The sequence below is a fragment of the Vulpes vulpes genome, chromosome 12, assembly GCF_048418805.1.
Source record: "Vulpes vulpes isolate BD-2025 chromosome 12, VulVul3, whole genome shotgun sequence".
Taxonomy (NCBI): domain Eukaryota; kingdom Metazoa; phylum Chordata; class Mammalia; order Carnivora; family Canidae; genus Vulpes; species Vulpes vulpes.
This window is the reverse complement of record NC_132791.1, coordinates 76,577,043-76,591,619: the sequence shown is the minus strand read 5'-3', so window position 1 is coordinate 76,591,619 and position 14,577 is coordinate 76,577,043. Positions and strand designations below refer to the sequence as shown.

Sequence of the window (14,577 nt, the reverse complement as noted above, 5' to 3'; positions counted from 1 at the left end):
CTTTCCTCTTTTTCCCTCAGAGTCATCTGTTTTTGCCGTCTGGGAATTCACTTTGGTTAAGGGATCCCCATCCAGTTGCTTTGGTTCTGAAGAGCATCTGGGTTTAGGGATTGAGATGAAGGGGAAGGGACAACATTGTGAGTAGGCTTGAATGGTTAGAAATTGTGATCTGCAACCCCTGGACAGGCATATTTCATCAGTCTGAGACCTTTTTCTAGGATGAGATACTAGAAAATGAGATGCCATATTGGTCCTAAGGAGAGTGTATGGTATCTGGGGTTGCCAGATTTAGAATGAAAAAAAAAAAAATACAGGGGGCCTACTTATATTTGAATTTTAGATAAATAATGTATTTTTAAGCCTTTTTTTTTTTACATGGGGCTACTTACACTAAAAAAAAAAATGATTCATTGTTTATTGAAATTCAAATTGAAATGGGCATCCTGTATTTTATTTGGCAGCCCTAGAAGTAGCCTTTGTGTAGAAGGAGAGACAGATTGTGTGAAAGGAATTCATTTCTAAGTAGGAGGATTCGTGTCAAATGAGGCAGAAAATTCCACACCTTCCTAGGATGCCTCTATTTGGGATGGTGAAGAGACAACCACATGAGTGAGATAGATCGTGTGATTAAGATAATGAGATCTGATTATAGGAGGGAGTGATATCTGTAGTTAGGGTGAAATATTTGGAAAGAATAAGGGTATGGCAATTTGGGAAAGGAGAAATTTAAGTTTGGGCTAATGGTAGGTAGGAAGACAAGGCATCAGACATGTGGGGGAGAGGACAGGATCAGGGGACAGCAGAGGTTTAGTGTGTGGGCCATATTTAGGTAGAAGGGTGAGTTTGGATGGAAAGTGATTTCAAATAGGTGGATGATAGATTTACATTGGTTGGACAAGCATGATTAGGCAAGCAGGTGGGCAGTACAGAGGTATGAGTTGTGCTTGGCTGTTTTAAAGTGTGGAGAATTGATGAGTTGTAGAGGAAAGTGATCAATGAGCTTTTTTGAAGGATATGTTTTATAGATACATTGGAATGCCATTTGAAAAGGTTTTGAATCCTCCTTAAACACTATGCAGTCTTTTTTTTTTTTTTTAAATCATTCTGCAAAGCAACTTACACACTAAAGAAGCAGGCCTATTTTACCCGTATGACATGCACTAACACAGATGATCTTAGTGATGAGACATAATCAAGATCAAAGTGGAACTTCCTAGGACACTTTAAGGAAATAGCTGAGATCAGGGCTGAGGCTTTTCCTGCTCAAACCTAAGCTCACACCAATGGTGGACTCCAGAGAGCAGTACTTTTCTTACACATGGAGGATACATTTGTGATTACTGAGCTCCTGAAGCACGCACTGCCGATGACGACTTTCACAGGAGTCAGACCCCAAGTCACCTGTTAGTGTCCTTACTTTATACTTCATCGTGTTCCTGAGTTCTGGTGATTGTCCTCGCACCTGTAAATCCAGCCAGATTTTAACTTGGTCAAGGGAAAGGTTTTATGCCATACCACCTCTTCTTCATTTACCTGTTCTCTCATTTGTTCAATTTATCTGGCTACCCATATGAAGACATCCATTATCCTTCTCCTGAATACCACCTGACTGCCCTTCTTGACAGTATGTGAATATGAGTGGGGCAGGTGGAGAGATGTCCAGCATTCCATATTCTCTGTTTTGCAACTCTCCATTGTGTCTTTCCATCTTGACTATTACAAGTTGATAATGCAACACCTCCTTCCCTGAGTTGTGGGAAGGTTGCAATTGTGGTAATTGGTGCAAAGAGACCAGCACAGTGGCTAGGGATGAAATAGGTACTCATTAAAATGATAGTTCTCTGAAGAGCACAAACCACGCCTTTGGTTTCTTTTGGCTCCAAACTGTTCTGAACCCAGCAAACACCGAACAAATACTGACAATTTGAGACTGCTTGTTAAAATCTGTTTCTCTTTTTGTCTCCACTTCTCAATGTTTTCATATCTCAATGGCTTTGTGAAATTTCTCTTTCTCCTTCTATTTCCCAGGATTCCTTTCTTTCAGTTCATCCTCAACCAAATATACCTGGAGGACTAGCCTTGAGGGATGAACAAAACCTGAGGAAGTCTGAGCCTAAAGCATGTTCCTGGAATAGACTGAGGCCTTCTGAGATAACCATTTGCAGTAGTGAGAGCACCTGAATATTTGACTTGCATCTGCGAGCCTTCCTGTGCATTACATTCTGTGCTCTAGGAGTCTCTCTCGTAGTTCATGAGTTGTTTGGTCAAATTCCCATTCATTCCTCCCATGGAATTAGATTCAGATTTAGACAAGAAGGTGGTTTAAAGAGATTCATTCTCAGCTCAGATGAGCAAGTGAAGCCTCTTGTACAAGCCTGTGTACACCTACACAACATTTCTAAGCTTAGGGACTCCCGTGATTCTGCCTCCCCTAGCTGAGTGCCTATACAGCACAGCTATTTCAGAAGGCAGACTGCGAAGGAGACATAATGAGCCTAAGTTTAGCATACAGCTGGATCAGTGGGGTTGGGAGGAAGAAACCTCAGACCACCACCCTCTCCTTTCTTGCCCTTATTTCAAGCGGATTATGCAAAAGCAGCTGGTTTTAAGTAATTTTCAGGCAATGACTTAGTCTGCCATTTGCTACTTCAGAGTTCCTGTTTTTCCAATGTTGACTGATTTTGCATTGTTGGGGGATCATGTTAAAAAATCAAATTTTTGGAACGCCTGGGTGGCTCAGCAGTTGAGCGTCTGCCTTTCATTCAGGGCGTGATCCTGGAGTTCCAGGAATGAGTCCCACATCAGGCTACCTGTAGGGAGCCTGCTTCTCCCTCTGCCTATGTGTCTGCCTCTCTGTGTCTTTAATGAATGAATGAATGAATAAATAAATAAATAACTTTTTAAAAGATCAATTTTTCTTCTTAAAAAATTGTATTGTGGTAAAATATATGGTGAGTAAAAAAATGTAAAGCACGCCACCTTTAACCACTTTTAAGTGTACAATTTGAAAACATTAATTAAATTTATAGTGTTCTCCAACCATCACTACTATTTCCAAATCTTTATCTATCACCCAACTAGAAACTCAACCATTTTATCTTGTTTTCCTCCAACTCCTCATAGTCTCAAATCCATGTTGTCTCTATGAATTTGGTGCAGTGGTTTAGCACCACCTGCAGCCTGAGGTGTGATCCTGGAGACCCAGGATCAAGTCCCTGCATGAAGCCTGCTTCTCCCTTTGCCTGTGTCTCTGCCTTTCTCTCTGTGTGTGTCTCTATGAATAAATAAATAAAATTTAAAAAAAAGAATTTGCTTCTTCTAGATATTTCCTCTAAATGGATTCATATAATATTTATACTTTGGTGTCTGGCTTATTTCACTTAGCATAATGTTTTCAAGATTCATCCACTTTTTTTCTTAATTTTTATTTGTTTATGATAGTCACACACACACACACACACACACACACAGAGAGAGAGAGAGAGAGAGAGAGAGAGAGAGAGACAGAGGGAGAAGCAGGCTCCATGCACCAGGAGCCCCATGTGGGATTTGATCCCAGGTCTCCAGGATCGCACCCTGGGCCAAAGGCAGGCGCCAAACCACTGCACCACCCAGGGATCCTCCATTCATCTGTTCATGGATGTTTGTGTCATTTCTACCTTTTGTCTATTGTGAACAATGCTACAATGGGCACTGGTGTGCAAGTATCTGTGTGGATCTTTGTTTTCAGTTACTTTGGGTGTATACCTAGGAGTAGAATTGCTAGCTGATAATGGTAATTCTATGTTTAGCTTTTTGAGGAAGTCAGCTGTTTTGCACAACAATTTACATTTTACATTCCCATTGGCATTATATGAGGGTCCCAATTTCCCCACAACCTTGCCAACATTTATTTTCCTTTTCTTTTTAGTTATAGCCAACCTAGTAGGTATGAAGTGATATCTCATTGTAGTTTTAGCTTGCATTTTCCTGATGATTAATGATGAACATCTTTCCATGTACTTTTTGGCCATCTGTACATCTTTAGAGAAATTTCTCTTTGATTCCCTTGCCTATTTTACTTTTTAATTAATAAAAAACTTTAATTGAAGTATAGTGGACACACAATATTACATAAGTTTCAGGGTACAATATAATGATTCAGCGACTGTATATGTTAGTCTATATTCACCCAAGTGTAGCCTCCATCTGTCACCATATAATGCTATTACAATACTATTGATTATCTTCTCATGTTTTCTGTACTTCCCACCCCTGTGGTTTATTCATTCCATGACTGGAAGCCTGGACCTTCCACTCCCTTTCAACCATTTTACCCGTCCTTTTGACCTCTTCCTCTGTCAAACACAAGTTTGTGTTTTGTATTTAAGGATTTTTTTCTGCTTTTGTGTTTGTCCTTTTGTTTTTTAGATTCCACATATAAGTGAAATCACGTGGTATTTGTATTTTTCTATCTGACTTATTCCACTTAACATAATACCATCTAGGTCCATGCATGTTGCCACAAATGGCAAGATCTCATTCTTTTTTTATGACTAAATAATGTTCCTATATCTGTTTCTATATACCACATCTTCTTTACCCATTCATCTATTGATGGACACTTGGGTTGTTTCCATATCTTTGCTGCTGTAAATATTGCAGTAAACATAAGGGGAGCATATATCTTCTCAAATTAGTGTTTTTGTTTTCTTTGCATAAATACCCAGTGGTGAAATTACTGGATCATATAGTAGGTCTATTTTTAAGTTTTTGAGAACATCCATACTGTTTTCCAGAGTGTCTGTGCTAGTTTGCATTCCCACCAATAATGCACAGGGGTTCCTCTTTCTCCACATCCTTGGCTCCACTTGTTGTTTTTTGTCTTTTTGATTCTAGTTGTTCTGACAGGTGTGAGGTGTTACCTCATTGTGCTTTTGATTTGCATTTCCCTGATGATTAGTGATGTTGAACATCTTTTCATATGTTTGTTAGCCATCTGAATGTCTACTTTGGAAAAATGTCTTTTCAGTTCCTCTCCCTGTTTTTTAATTGGATTATTGTTATATATCATACAAGAATATTATGTATTATATACAACTTACAATATTATATATTATAAAATATATAATATTATTATATTGATTAAGTTCTTTATATATTTTTGGATATTGACCCCTTAATGGATATATCATTTGCAAATATCTTTTCTCATTCAGTAGGTTGACTTTTCATTTTATTGATGGTTTCCTTCACTGTGCAAGTTCTTTTTGCTTTGGTAGAGATGGCAGGAATGTAGGAGCCCAGGCAGGATAAGGAAGACAAGTACAAAGACTTGGATTGTTTAACCCAAGCATAGTGCAGAGGGCATCCATTTAGGAACGGGCCCAAAGTATGGAGTTGGAGAAGAAGAGCGTGGGTCAGTATGAGGTGTTCAAGCCTAATTAGTGCAAGGAAGGTATCTGTCAGAGGCAGAAGCCCAGCCAATGATGTCAAACCCTGAGCAGGATGAGGAGAGCATCTCTGTAGTACAAAGCAAAGGCAATTGAAATAGAATTTGTGAAACGGACTTTGGAGTGAGCTGTTGGTGAACTATTATTTTTGTACATTCCCCACATACAAAAGTTCAGAATGAGTTGTCTCTTCTTTTTTACTAAATCTTCACAAGAGAGATGCCAGTCAATGGCACCAAAATATGGGGGACACAGTGGGGAGGCCATGGGTAATATTAAGGCAATGTTACCCAAATTAGTTCTTTATTGAGATTAGTCTGCAGTTTCAGAGCTCTTTGGGGACAACCAGGCATGAACATTTCCCACACGTGTGGGAAACAGAATAGAAAGAGGATTGGCCCAGGAGCAACTTAAAGCCAGTTTAGGGATGCCTGGGTGGCTCAGTGGTTGAGTGTCTGCCTTTGGCTCAGGGCATGATACCAGAGTCCTGGGATTGAGTCCCACATTGGGCTCCCTGCAGGGAGCCTGCTTCTCCCTTTGCCAATGTTTCTGCCTCTCTCTGTGTATCTTTCATGAATAAATAAACAAAATCTTAAAAAAAAACCCAGCATAAATGGGCTGAATAGAGAAATGAAAGCAACTCAGAGAAAAAGAAGCAGGAGGAAAGAGAGAGGAAACATTTTCCCCAACAATTGTCAAGTAGCTGCTATTCAGCAGCTTCAGGGAGTGAAGGGAAAAGTTTGATATTTATGTCAAGTATGAGTTTGAATGTGACAGGGAGCTCAGCATTTTAATTTTGGGACTGAGACTGTATTACTCAGGATAAGTCATGAAACTACTTAGGTCTTCATATGGACATAGGGGAAAAAATGAGTCCCAGTGAATGGAAATAAAATGATAATGGAACACCTTCAAATATATGGTCTATATCATCATGTCCCAAACCCATAAGATAGTTATGGACAAGGAGTCACGGGGCTCAGGGAAAATAAGACAAGATCATATACGAATGAAAATAGCAAGAATGGGCCTTGAAGAATGAAGATGAGAAATCATGGATGTATGGATCAGGCATGAAGTTGGAATTCTTCTAATGACTTTTTTAATTGAGGAGGCTTTAACAAACACATAAAGGGAAGTAGTGACAGCAAAGGCTGAGCATTTTGAGCATGTTATGGGCTGAATTGTGTCCCTCCAAAATTTGTATGTTAAAACCCTAACCCTTGCTACCTCAGAATGTGGCTGCATTTAGAGGTAGGGCCTTTAAAGACGTAATCAAGTTAAATGAGTTAGAGTGGACCCTAATCCAATCTGACTGGTATCTTTTAAGAAGAGGAGATTAGGACAGAGAGAAACCAGACATGTACATACAAAGGAAAAACCATGTGAGGACACAGAAGGTCGCCATGGACAAGTCAAGGAGAGAGGCCTGAGGAGAAACCAAATCTGCTGACACCTTGATTTGAACTAGGATTTGATCTAGCCTCCAGGACCGTGAGAAGAATTTCTGTTGTTTAAAACCATCCAGTTTGTGGTATTTTGTTGCAGCAGCCCTAGCTGAAGAATACAGAGGGGAAGGGTTATATTATCAAAATGAAGTATTTCAGAGGATATATTTAATTGTAAGAATGAGGAAGTTTGAGAGTGTGGGAACTGGGCCTTTGTTTATCCGGCCAGCTCCTGAGGTTAAGGATTGTTCAGGTCTCTGTAAATCTCCAACCTCAGTATAATGCTTGGCACAGAATGTGTTTTCAATAATTATACGTAAAATGAATGATGGGATTAAAAGGAAGAGAGATTTAAGAGAGGTTGTATAGAAATAATCTGTAGCGATTCTCAAGATTTCTGGTGTCAGGACCCTTTTTTTTTAAATTTTATTTTTAAGTAATCTCTGAACCCAATGTAGGGTTTGAACTTATGACATTGAGATCAAGGGTTGCATGCTCAAAAAAAAAAAAAAAAAAAAAAAAAAAGAGTTGCATGCTCTACTGACTGACTCAGGCTGGCACCCCAGGACTCTTCATACTCTTAAATATTATTGTGAAACCAAAGATCTTTCTGGATTATATCCATCAACATTTACTATGTTAAGATTTAAAACTGCAAATTTAAAAGCATTTACTTGTTGGGTGCCTGGCTGGCTCAGTCTGCAGAGCATGAGTCTTGATTATGGGGTTGTGAGTTCAAGCCTCATGTTGGGTGTAGAGGTTACTTTAAAAACAATTTTTAAAATCTTGGAAAAATTGTTAATTTTTTCTAAAATAAAAACAATCAACTTATTAAATAACATTTTATGAAAAAATAGCTATATATTTTTTCTTTAACTGTCCTTAATGACTGGCTATGTCATATATGAACAAAGTTTGGTTTCATACAGATATGTTGTTAGAAAAGGAAAGAGTATTTTAATAGCTTTTTTAGTAAATTGTAGATATTCTTTTTTGATTTTATAACAAAACTTGACAGGTGGCATCTTCTTAGGGTTGGTTGTAATGTGGAATCTGAAGCCTTATCATTAAGTTTGAATGGATCTTTTAACCCATGTGCGTTTGGTAAATAGGTTGGCATATTGGTCCACGGAGGTATTCAGCTTTTCCAAATACTGAAACATTTCAGTATATAATGTCAAACAAACAGAAAAAAACATTCATTAATACCATCACCAATCTCATCAGAATATATCTCATCAGAAATATCTCTAAGTATTAGGGACACCTGGGTGGCTCTGTTGGGTGTTTGCCTTTGGCTAAGGTTATGATCCCAGGGTCCTGAGATTAAGTTGGCATGGGGCTCCCTGCTCAGTAGGGAGCCTGCTTCTCCCTCTCCTCCTGCTTGTGCTCTCTCACTCACTCACTCACTCTCAAATAAAAAAAAAAATAAATAAAATCTTTTTTAAAAAAGGAAATATGGGGATCCCTGGGTGGCACAGCGGTTTGGCGCCTGCCTTTGGCCCAGGGCGCGATCCTGGAGACCCGGGATCGAGTCCCACATCAGGCTCCCAGTGCATGGAGCCTGCTTCTCCCTCTGCCTGTGTCTCTGCCTCTCTCTCTCTCTCTGTGACTATCATAAACAAATAAAAAAAAAATAAAAAAGCAAATATCTCTAAGTATTGCAAAGCTGCAAGTTCATGAAGTCTCCTAACTGCTAATTTTCACTTGAAAGCTAATAATTCATCATTGTAAACAAATCCTCTCAATTATTTTCTTTGAATTGTTTTTTAGACAGATTTCTTTGATTTTTGAGAAAAATCTCTGAATATATCATAGTTTTGCCTATTTGTGCTTTCAAATAAAAATGATGTTCGGGATCCCTGGGTGGTGCAGCGGTTTGGCGCCGGCCTTTGGCCCAGGGCGCGATCCTGGAGACCCCGGATCGAATCCCACATCAGGCTCCCGGTGCATGAAGCCTGCCTTCTCCCTCTGCCTGTGTCTCTGCCCCTCTCTCTCTCTCTGTGACTATCATTAAAAAAAAAAAAAAAAAAAATGATGTTCCATGAAAACAAAACATCTAGATCAGTTTGCAAGTCAAAAGTCATCCAAACACTTTTCTTAGACAATCATCCTATTTTTTTTTTTAATTTTTATTTATTTATGATAGTCACACACATATCATATCTCTCTATCACTAGAGAGAGAGAGAGACATAGGCAGAGGGAGAAGCAGGCTCCATGCACCGGGAGCCTGACGTGGGATTCGATCCCGAGTCTCCAGGATCGGGCCCTGGGCCAAAGGCAGGCGCCAAACCGCTGTGCCACCCAGGGATCCCAATCATCCTATTTTTATACACAACTGAAGTGCTTTTTCTGCACTTAACATTTATTCATATGGATTATTAAAAAGACATGTACTTAAGGGTAAGAGCTAATAAAGTGATTTTTTTTGTTACTGCATCATCAAGGATATTCTCAAATAAACCAACAACCACCCCCGCCCCAGCCCTATATGTGACCCCTATGAACACAATGAGGGTGAGTACCTCTTGATATACTGCCTTGATCCATAAGAGGAACCAGCAGTTTTATCTACTGTTTTTGCACCATCAGCCTTTTTCATAACAAATAAAAGCCTTGATATTATTATGTAAATAAGTTTGGCTTCACAGACATTGAAAATGTCTCAGGATCTCCATGGATCTGTTCACCACACTTTGAGAACTGATGTTCTAAAATATGGCGATTTGAAGGACAAGAGACCAAGCTTGCCTTGGAAGTTTTGAACTGAGTCCTCAAGCGAATTAATGTTGGTTGAATGGACTGGAGAATCCATAATTGTATAAATATTTGCTTAATTGAATGAATGCAGTGATGTGGGTAAAAATGGTGGAGAGAATATGATCTAAAGTGGAGAAAGCATGCTTTTTGGAATCAGAATCTGCTTTAAAGGTCTGGCTTTGCCACTTAGCAGCTGTGGGGTTAATTCTGCAGAGCCTCACTTTTACCAGGATAATGATATATAGATTTATGACCAAGAAATTAAATTGGGACTAAATGAAATTATGTGTATAAAAGTCTTTTAACAAGTGCAATCTACCCCCTAACATGGTGTTTGAACTCAAAAATCTCAAGATCACACACTCTACCCATAGAACCATCCAGGTTTTCTTATATGGATAAAGTCTTTAATAGAATTTGTGGTTGTATACAGGTAGAGAAAGCATGGAGACTTTAAAAATCAGTTTGTGATATTTCAAGGGTAATATCTCCGGAGACATCAGTGGGAATGTAGTCAAATTGACAGGTAGGTATGGACCATGGACATACTATTTAGTGAGTCTACTTCTGCAACAAAAGAGGCTGTGGACGGTAAAAGATCGGCATCTCTGAAGAGAAGACGATCTAGATCAATAGGGAATAAAGAAAATACTGGCCACAGGTCAGTTTTTTAGTAGGTACACCAGAAATTCCAAAAATTCCGTGATTCATTTAAAATCTAACCAGAAGCAAGTTCTCACCGCCTTCTTAGCGCAGTGGGCAGCGCGTCAGTCTCATAATCTGAAGGTCCTGAGTTCGAGTCTCAGAGAGGGCATTCGCTTTTGTCTCGAAGCTTGCTCACCTCACCTCATTTTCACAGTCGACGACAACCTTACTTTTAGAGACCGGGGGCATCCTGAGGGCTGCGCTCACTGCGCCTGGGATGTGGTTGCTCCTGTCCCAAATCGAGAAGGTGACAATCTGTGAGATGCGGGGAGTTCCCGCAGCAGGTGTTCGGAGCCGCATTCCACCCGCGCTCTGCCTCCTGCCGGGGAAGCCCGGGAAGCCTGCGGGTCGCGAGAAACCCGCGAGCAGGGGGGTGCGCGGGGGCGGGGGCGCGCCACCCCTGTGCGGGGACAGCCAGGGGCGCCGCGAGGAAATCCTCCACCGAGGCTGGGACGAGCCGCAGGGGCCGCGCTAGTGCCTGGAGGTCGGGCCGCGCCTTCCCCGGCGGCCACCTGCCGAGGGGCATCCCAGCGCCGCGTGCACCTCGGGGGCCTGCTTTTCCCGTCTGTTTTCAGTTTTAGGGGCACGTAGAAGACGGGGACATAGTGGATATCTTTGAAGCGTAGTGAATGGGCTCTTTCTGCCCTTTTTCCTACGTTTCCGCCCACACTCAGCAGGCCCCGCGATATTCTGATCGACTCTCCTAACAGACCGCTTGTGTGCGACGAGGGGACACAGGGGAAACGGGGTGGGCGTCCCCGCGGCCTCGGAAGGGCTCAGAGAGGGAGGAGGTCCGGGCCAGGAGGGGCCCTGGGGCGCCCGCAGTGCGCTGTGCTGGTGCAGTGTGCCAGGCGCCCCGCACCCCCCTTACCAGCAGCTGTGAGAAGTTAATTTTAGTGGTGACAGCACCTCTCCGCTCCCTGGATCTGGGATTTACATGCGGGATTAGCCTGGGGTAAAGGAAGCTAATGTCGTGGGCCTGGAGAAGCTGGACTATTTATAATATGCGGGGGCAAGGTCTCCAGGCAGATGCTGGCTTGCAGAATGGAGTGCAAAGTGCCGGAGACTCAGGCAAAGGAAGGTTAGGACACCCAGTGGAATTTATAGAAACTGGATTCACTCAGGTTAGGACACCCAGTGGAATTTATAGAAACTGGATTCACGTGGAAAGAAAGGAAGGAAGAAAGTGTGGGGAGGTCTGTCAACTCAGTGCTAACCCACCTGCCGGGGACCCCATGGCCTCCCTATTTCAACTGTAAGACCAGTCCTGAACAATAGCTTCTGAAACCCTTCAAAATTAGAGATGGAGACAAAGAGGCCATTGTCTGTGCCATACACAGAACCCAGATAATTTCCCCTCTTTTGTTTTAGAGGCTCCCGGAGATGGAAGCAAATATGCAACAGCTTCCCAAGCAAAAAAGCAATTCCACGCCGACTGTTGTCAGAACTTACTGAGGTCTAGACAGTGGGAGGGAAGGGACTCACTCGGTGATACTGGGCAGTGGGACACTCTCTGCCTTTGGACTCTTTCTCACAACCTTTTCACGGCTTCAGCATGAGCCCAAGCCCCAAGATATCTGAGGATGATGCAGGCGGCATGAGGAGGTCCTGTGACAGGAATCACCCTTGGATAATAAGACATTATCATGGCTTTCAGATCCACAAATCCCATGTGCCCTTGACTTTTAAGGCCACCAAACTGGAGTGAGGATGGAATAACCGCCTACCATCCCAGAGGGTACCCAGGGTGGGAGCAGGAGGACCAGCCATGGCTCTGTTGTCTCCACAACAGTAAAGTTCCCAGGCCCATGGAAGGGAGCGTGGTCCATCTGGGGAAGACCACACCAGGAACTGCCTGGCTAGTTAATACAGGAATTCCAGAATTTCCTTCCATATTTTTTAAAGTTATGATTGTCAGCTGACTGTTGTGGCTGACACTGTGGCTATCTGGTAGCTTTGGGGTAGGCCATTCTACACTCTCTGTTTGCACATCTGTTCCCAGCATGTCTAGTCCACGTGTAAGTGGAAAGATCATGTCTATGGGAAAGATTATCATTTATGTGTAACTCAAGATAAACACTTTTTTTTTGTTTGTTTAAAATGCTAGTTAAACATTCTCTCCTTAGACGTAAAAAGGAACCAGGGGCTTTTTGTTTTTGTTTTTTTTAAGTAGCTGAGCTTAATTGGTGGAAAGAAATCAAGGTTCAGCTTTAATTTTTGTTGCTACAAGAGCCATTTGGAAACAGACAGGGACCATGCAGTGTCTGAAGACTGTCATTTAGGCTTCTGCTTCTCACTCTTCCCCCAACAGTACTGCTGGTCTGTTGTGCTTCATACTGTCCCTACTCCATCTCCTTCATAGGTAGACCATCAGCCCCCCCTGGAGCAGCAGCAGGGGGCTTTCCCTGGAAATCTGGGGGCTGCATGCTGTTCCCTTGGCTCAGTTCTCAGTCACTCTCATGGATTCCAATTCTGAGTTTCACTACCCAGCAATCTCACTTTCACTGCATATTCCTGGCAACTAGAGATCTCATCCCACAAATTCCATACTAACTGAATGAATAAATACACTACTTATGTGACTTAAATAAAAGAGAGTTTGATTGATCTTTGAGGACTGGGACAGCCTGATAGAAACTTGATCAAAGGCTGGGTCGATCTGCAGAATGTCTCTTGTCCAGGAGCTGAGACTGGGCGGAGACGTGAGTGCAGTATCTCTAGGGTGAATGGCAGCTGTTGGATTACCAGCTGATCTTCTTGCAGCTGCAGTCAGAGCAGCAGGGCTAAAGCTCCATCTCATTACAGTTCAGGGTCTGCAGGGGACATGACAGGGGCTGCATTCTGTTACCTCCCTTAAATCCCTATATCCCAGCAGGCCCTAGTTGATCTTCTCCCCACAGAGTGCCTGAGCAGCAGGGGAAGTAAATACTGGGCTTGAAGTTTCTGCCGCCTGAACTTCTTTACTCCTGTGAGCATCTATCTGGCCCTCAAATTGCTAAAGCTTCATGGGTACCACTGAGGCTGCCTGCTTCAAATTTCCCCCTTCCCTCACAACTCCAGCCCAGTCTGGTCCCTGCTCTCAGCCTTGGGCAGGTAAAAAAGTAAGACGTGCCATCGATGAGACTTGGGGTCAAGATTACAATGACCCCATGATGCTTGTGTGGCCAAGTCGGTTAGTTCTTAACTCTTTATCTCAGGCTTGTGAGTTCAAAGCCTGTGTTGGGCTCCACCCTACTTAGAAAAAAAAAGAATATGATGGATATTTGCTTTTCTTTTTATCCTTTTGAAATAATAAACTAGTAGTGTAGAGACTATTGGGGCAGTTACCTTACTTTTAAATTTTATATTTTTTTGAATAGATAACAATTTAACACAGTTCAATATTCAAGAGGTTTTCCAAAGGATGACAATGTTCCTGGTGTTCAATTTTGTCCCCTGAAACCAATGAAAGTTAGCAAATGCTTATGTATATTTCCAAAGATACTTAAGGAATGTATGAGAAGCTATCTGTGTAGCTAAGTGTAATTTTATTGATTTATTTATAAAAGATTTTTACTTTTTTATGAGAGACACACAGAGGCAGAGACATAAGCAGAGGGAGAAGCAGGCTCCTTGCGGGGAGCCCAGTGCAGGACCTAGGACCCCGGGATCATACCCCCAGCTGAGGCAGACGCTCAACTATGAAGCCACTCAGGTGTCCAGCTAAGTGTAATTTATGTATCTGGTCCCTTGCTACATGGTTTGTGAAAATCTGCTTTTAACAATAGACCTTGGATCTGTTTGTTTTTTACTTTATGCTCCTCTTTCCCCTTTCAATCCCACTAAAGATTCTATTTTATTCATTTACCATATTTTGTTTAACTGTTCTGCTATTGATGGGCCCTTAGGGGGTTTCTGGTCCCTTGATGTTACAAACAATGCTAAGATTATTATATTACGCACATTTTTTGGCATATGTAAGGGGATCTGTGGCATGGATTCCTAGAAGTACAGTTGCTGGGTTAATTTTGAGAGATTTGGCCAAATTGTGCTCCAAAAAGTGTTGTACTAGATTTGGAGGGAATCACAGGTGAAGTAAACTAACCCTTTGTGGTCAGGGAGGAAAACAGATCAGGTTTCTCAGAGACTGATATTTATTTACAGGAATGACAATTCTCAGAGAAAGTGTCACTTGTTCAAATGGCCCAACATTTGTATGGGCACATTTTGGGGCAGGGAAGACGTACAGCT

General features: G+C 41.9%; 1 non-coding gene across 1 annotated transcript; it reads left to right on the top strand.

The window, feature by feature from the left end:
- Positions 1-10,383: 10,383 nt before the first annotated feature.
- Positions 10,384-10,456, top strand: TRNAM-CAU (transfer RNA methionine (anticodon CAU)). The gene has a single exon. It is a non-coding gene; the product is annotated as a tRNA-Met (tRNA).
- The last annotated feature ends 4,121 nt before the right edge of the window (positions 10,457-14,577 follow it).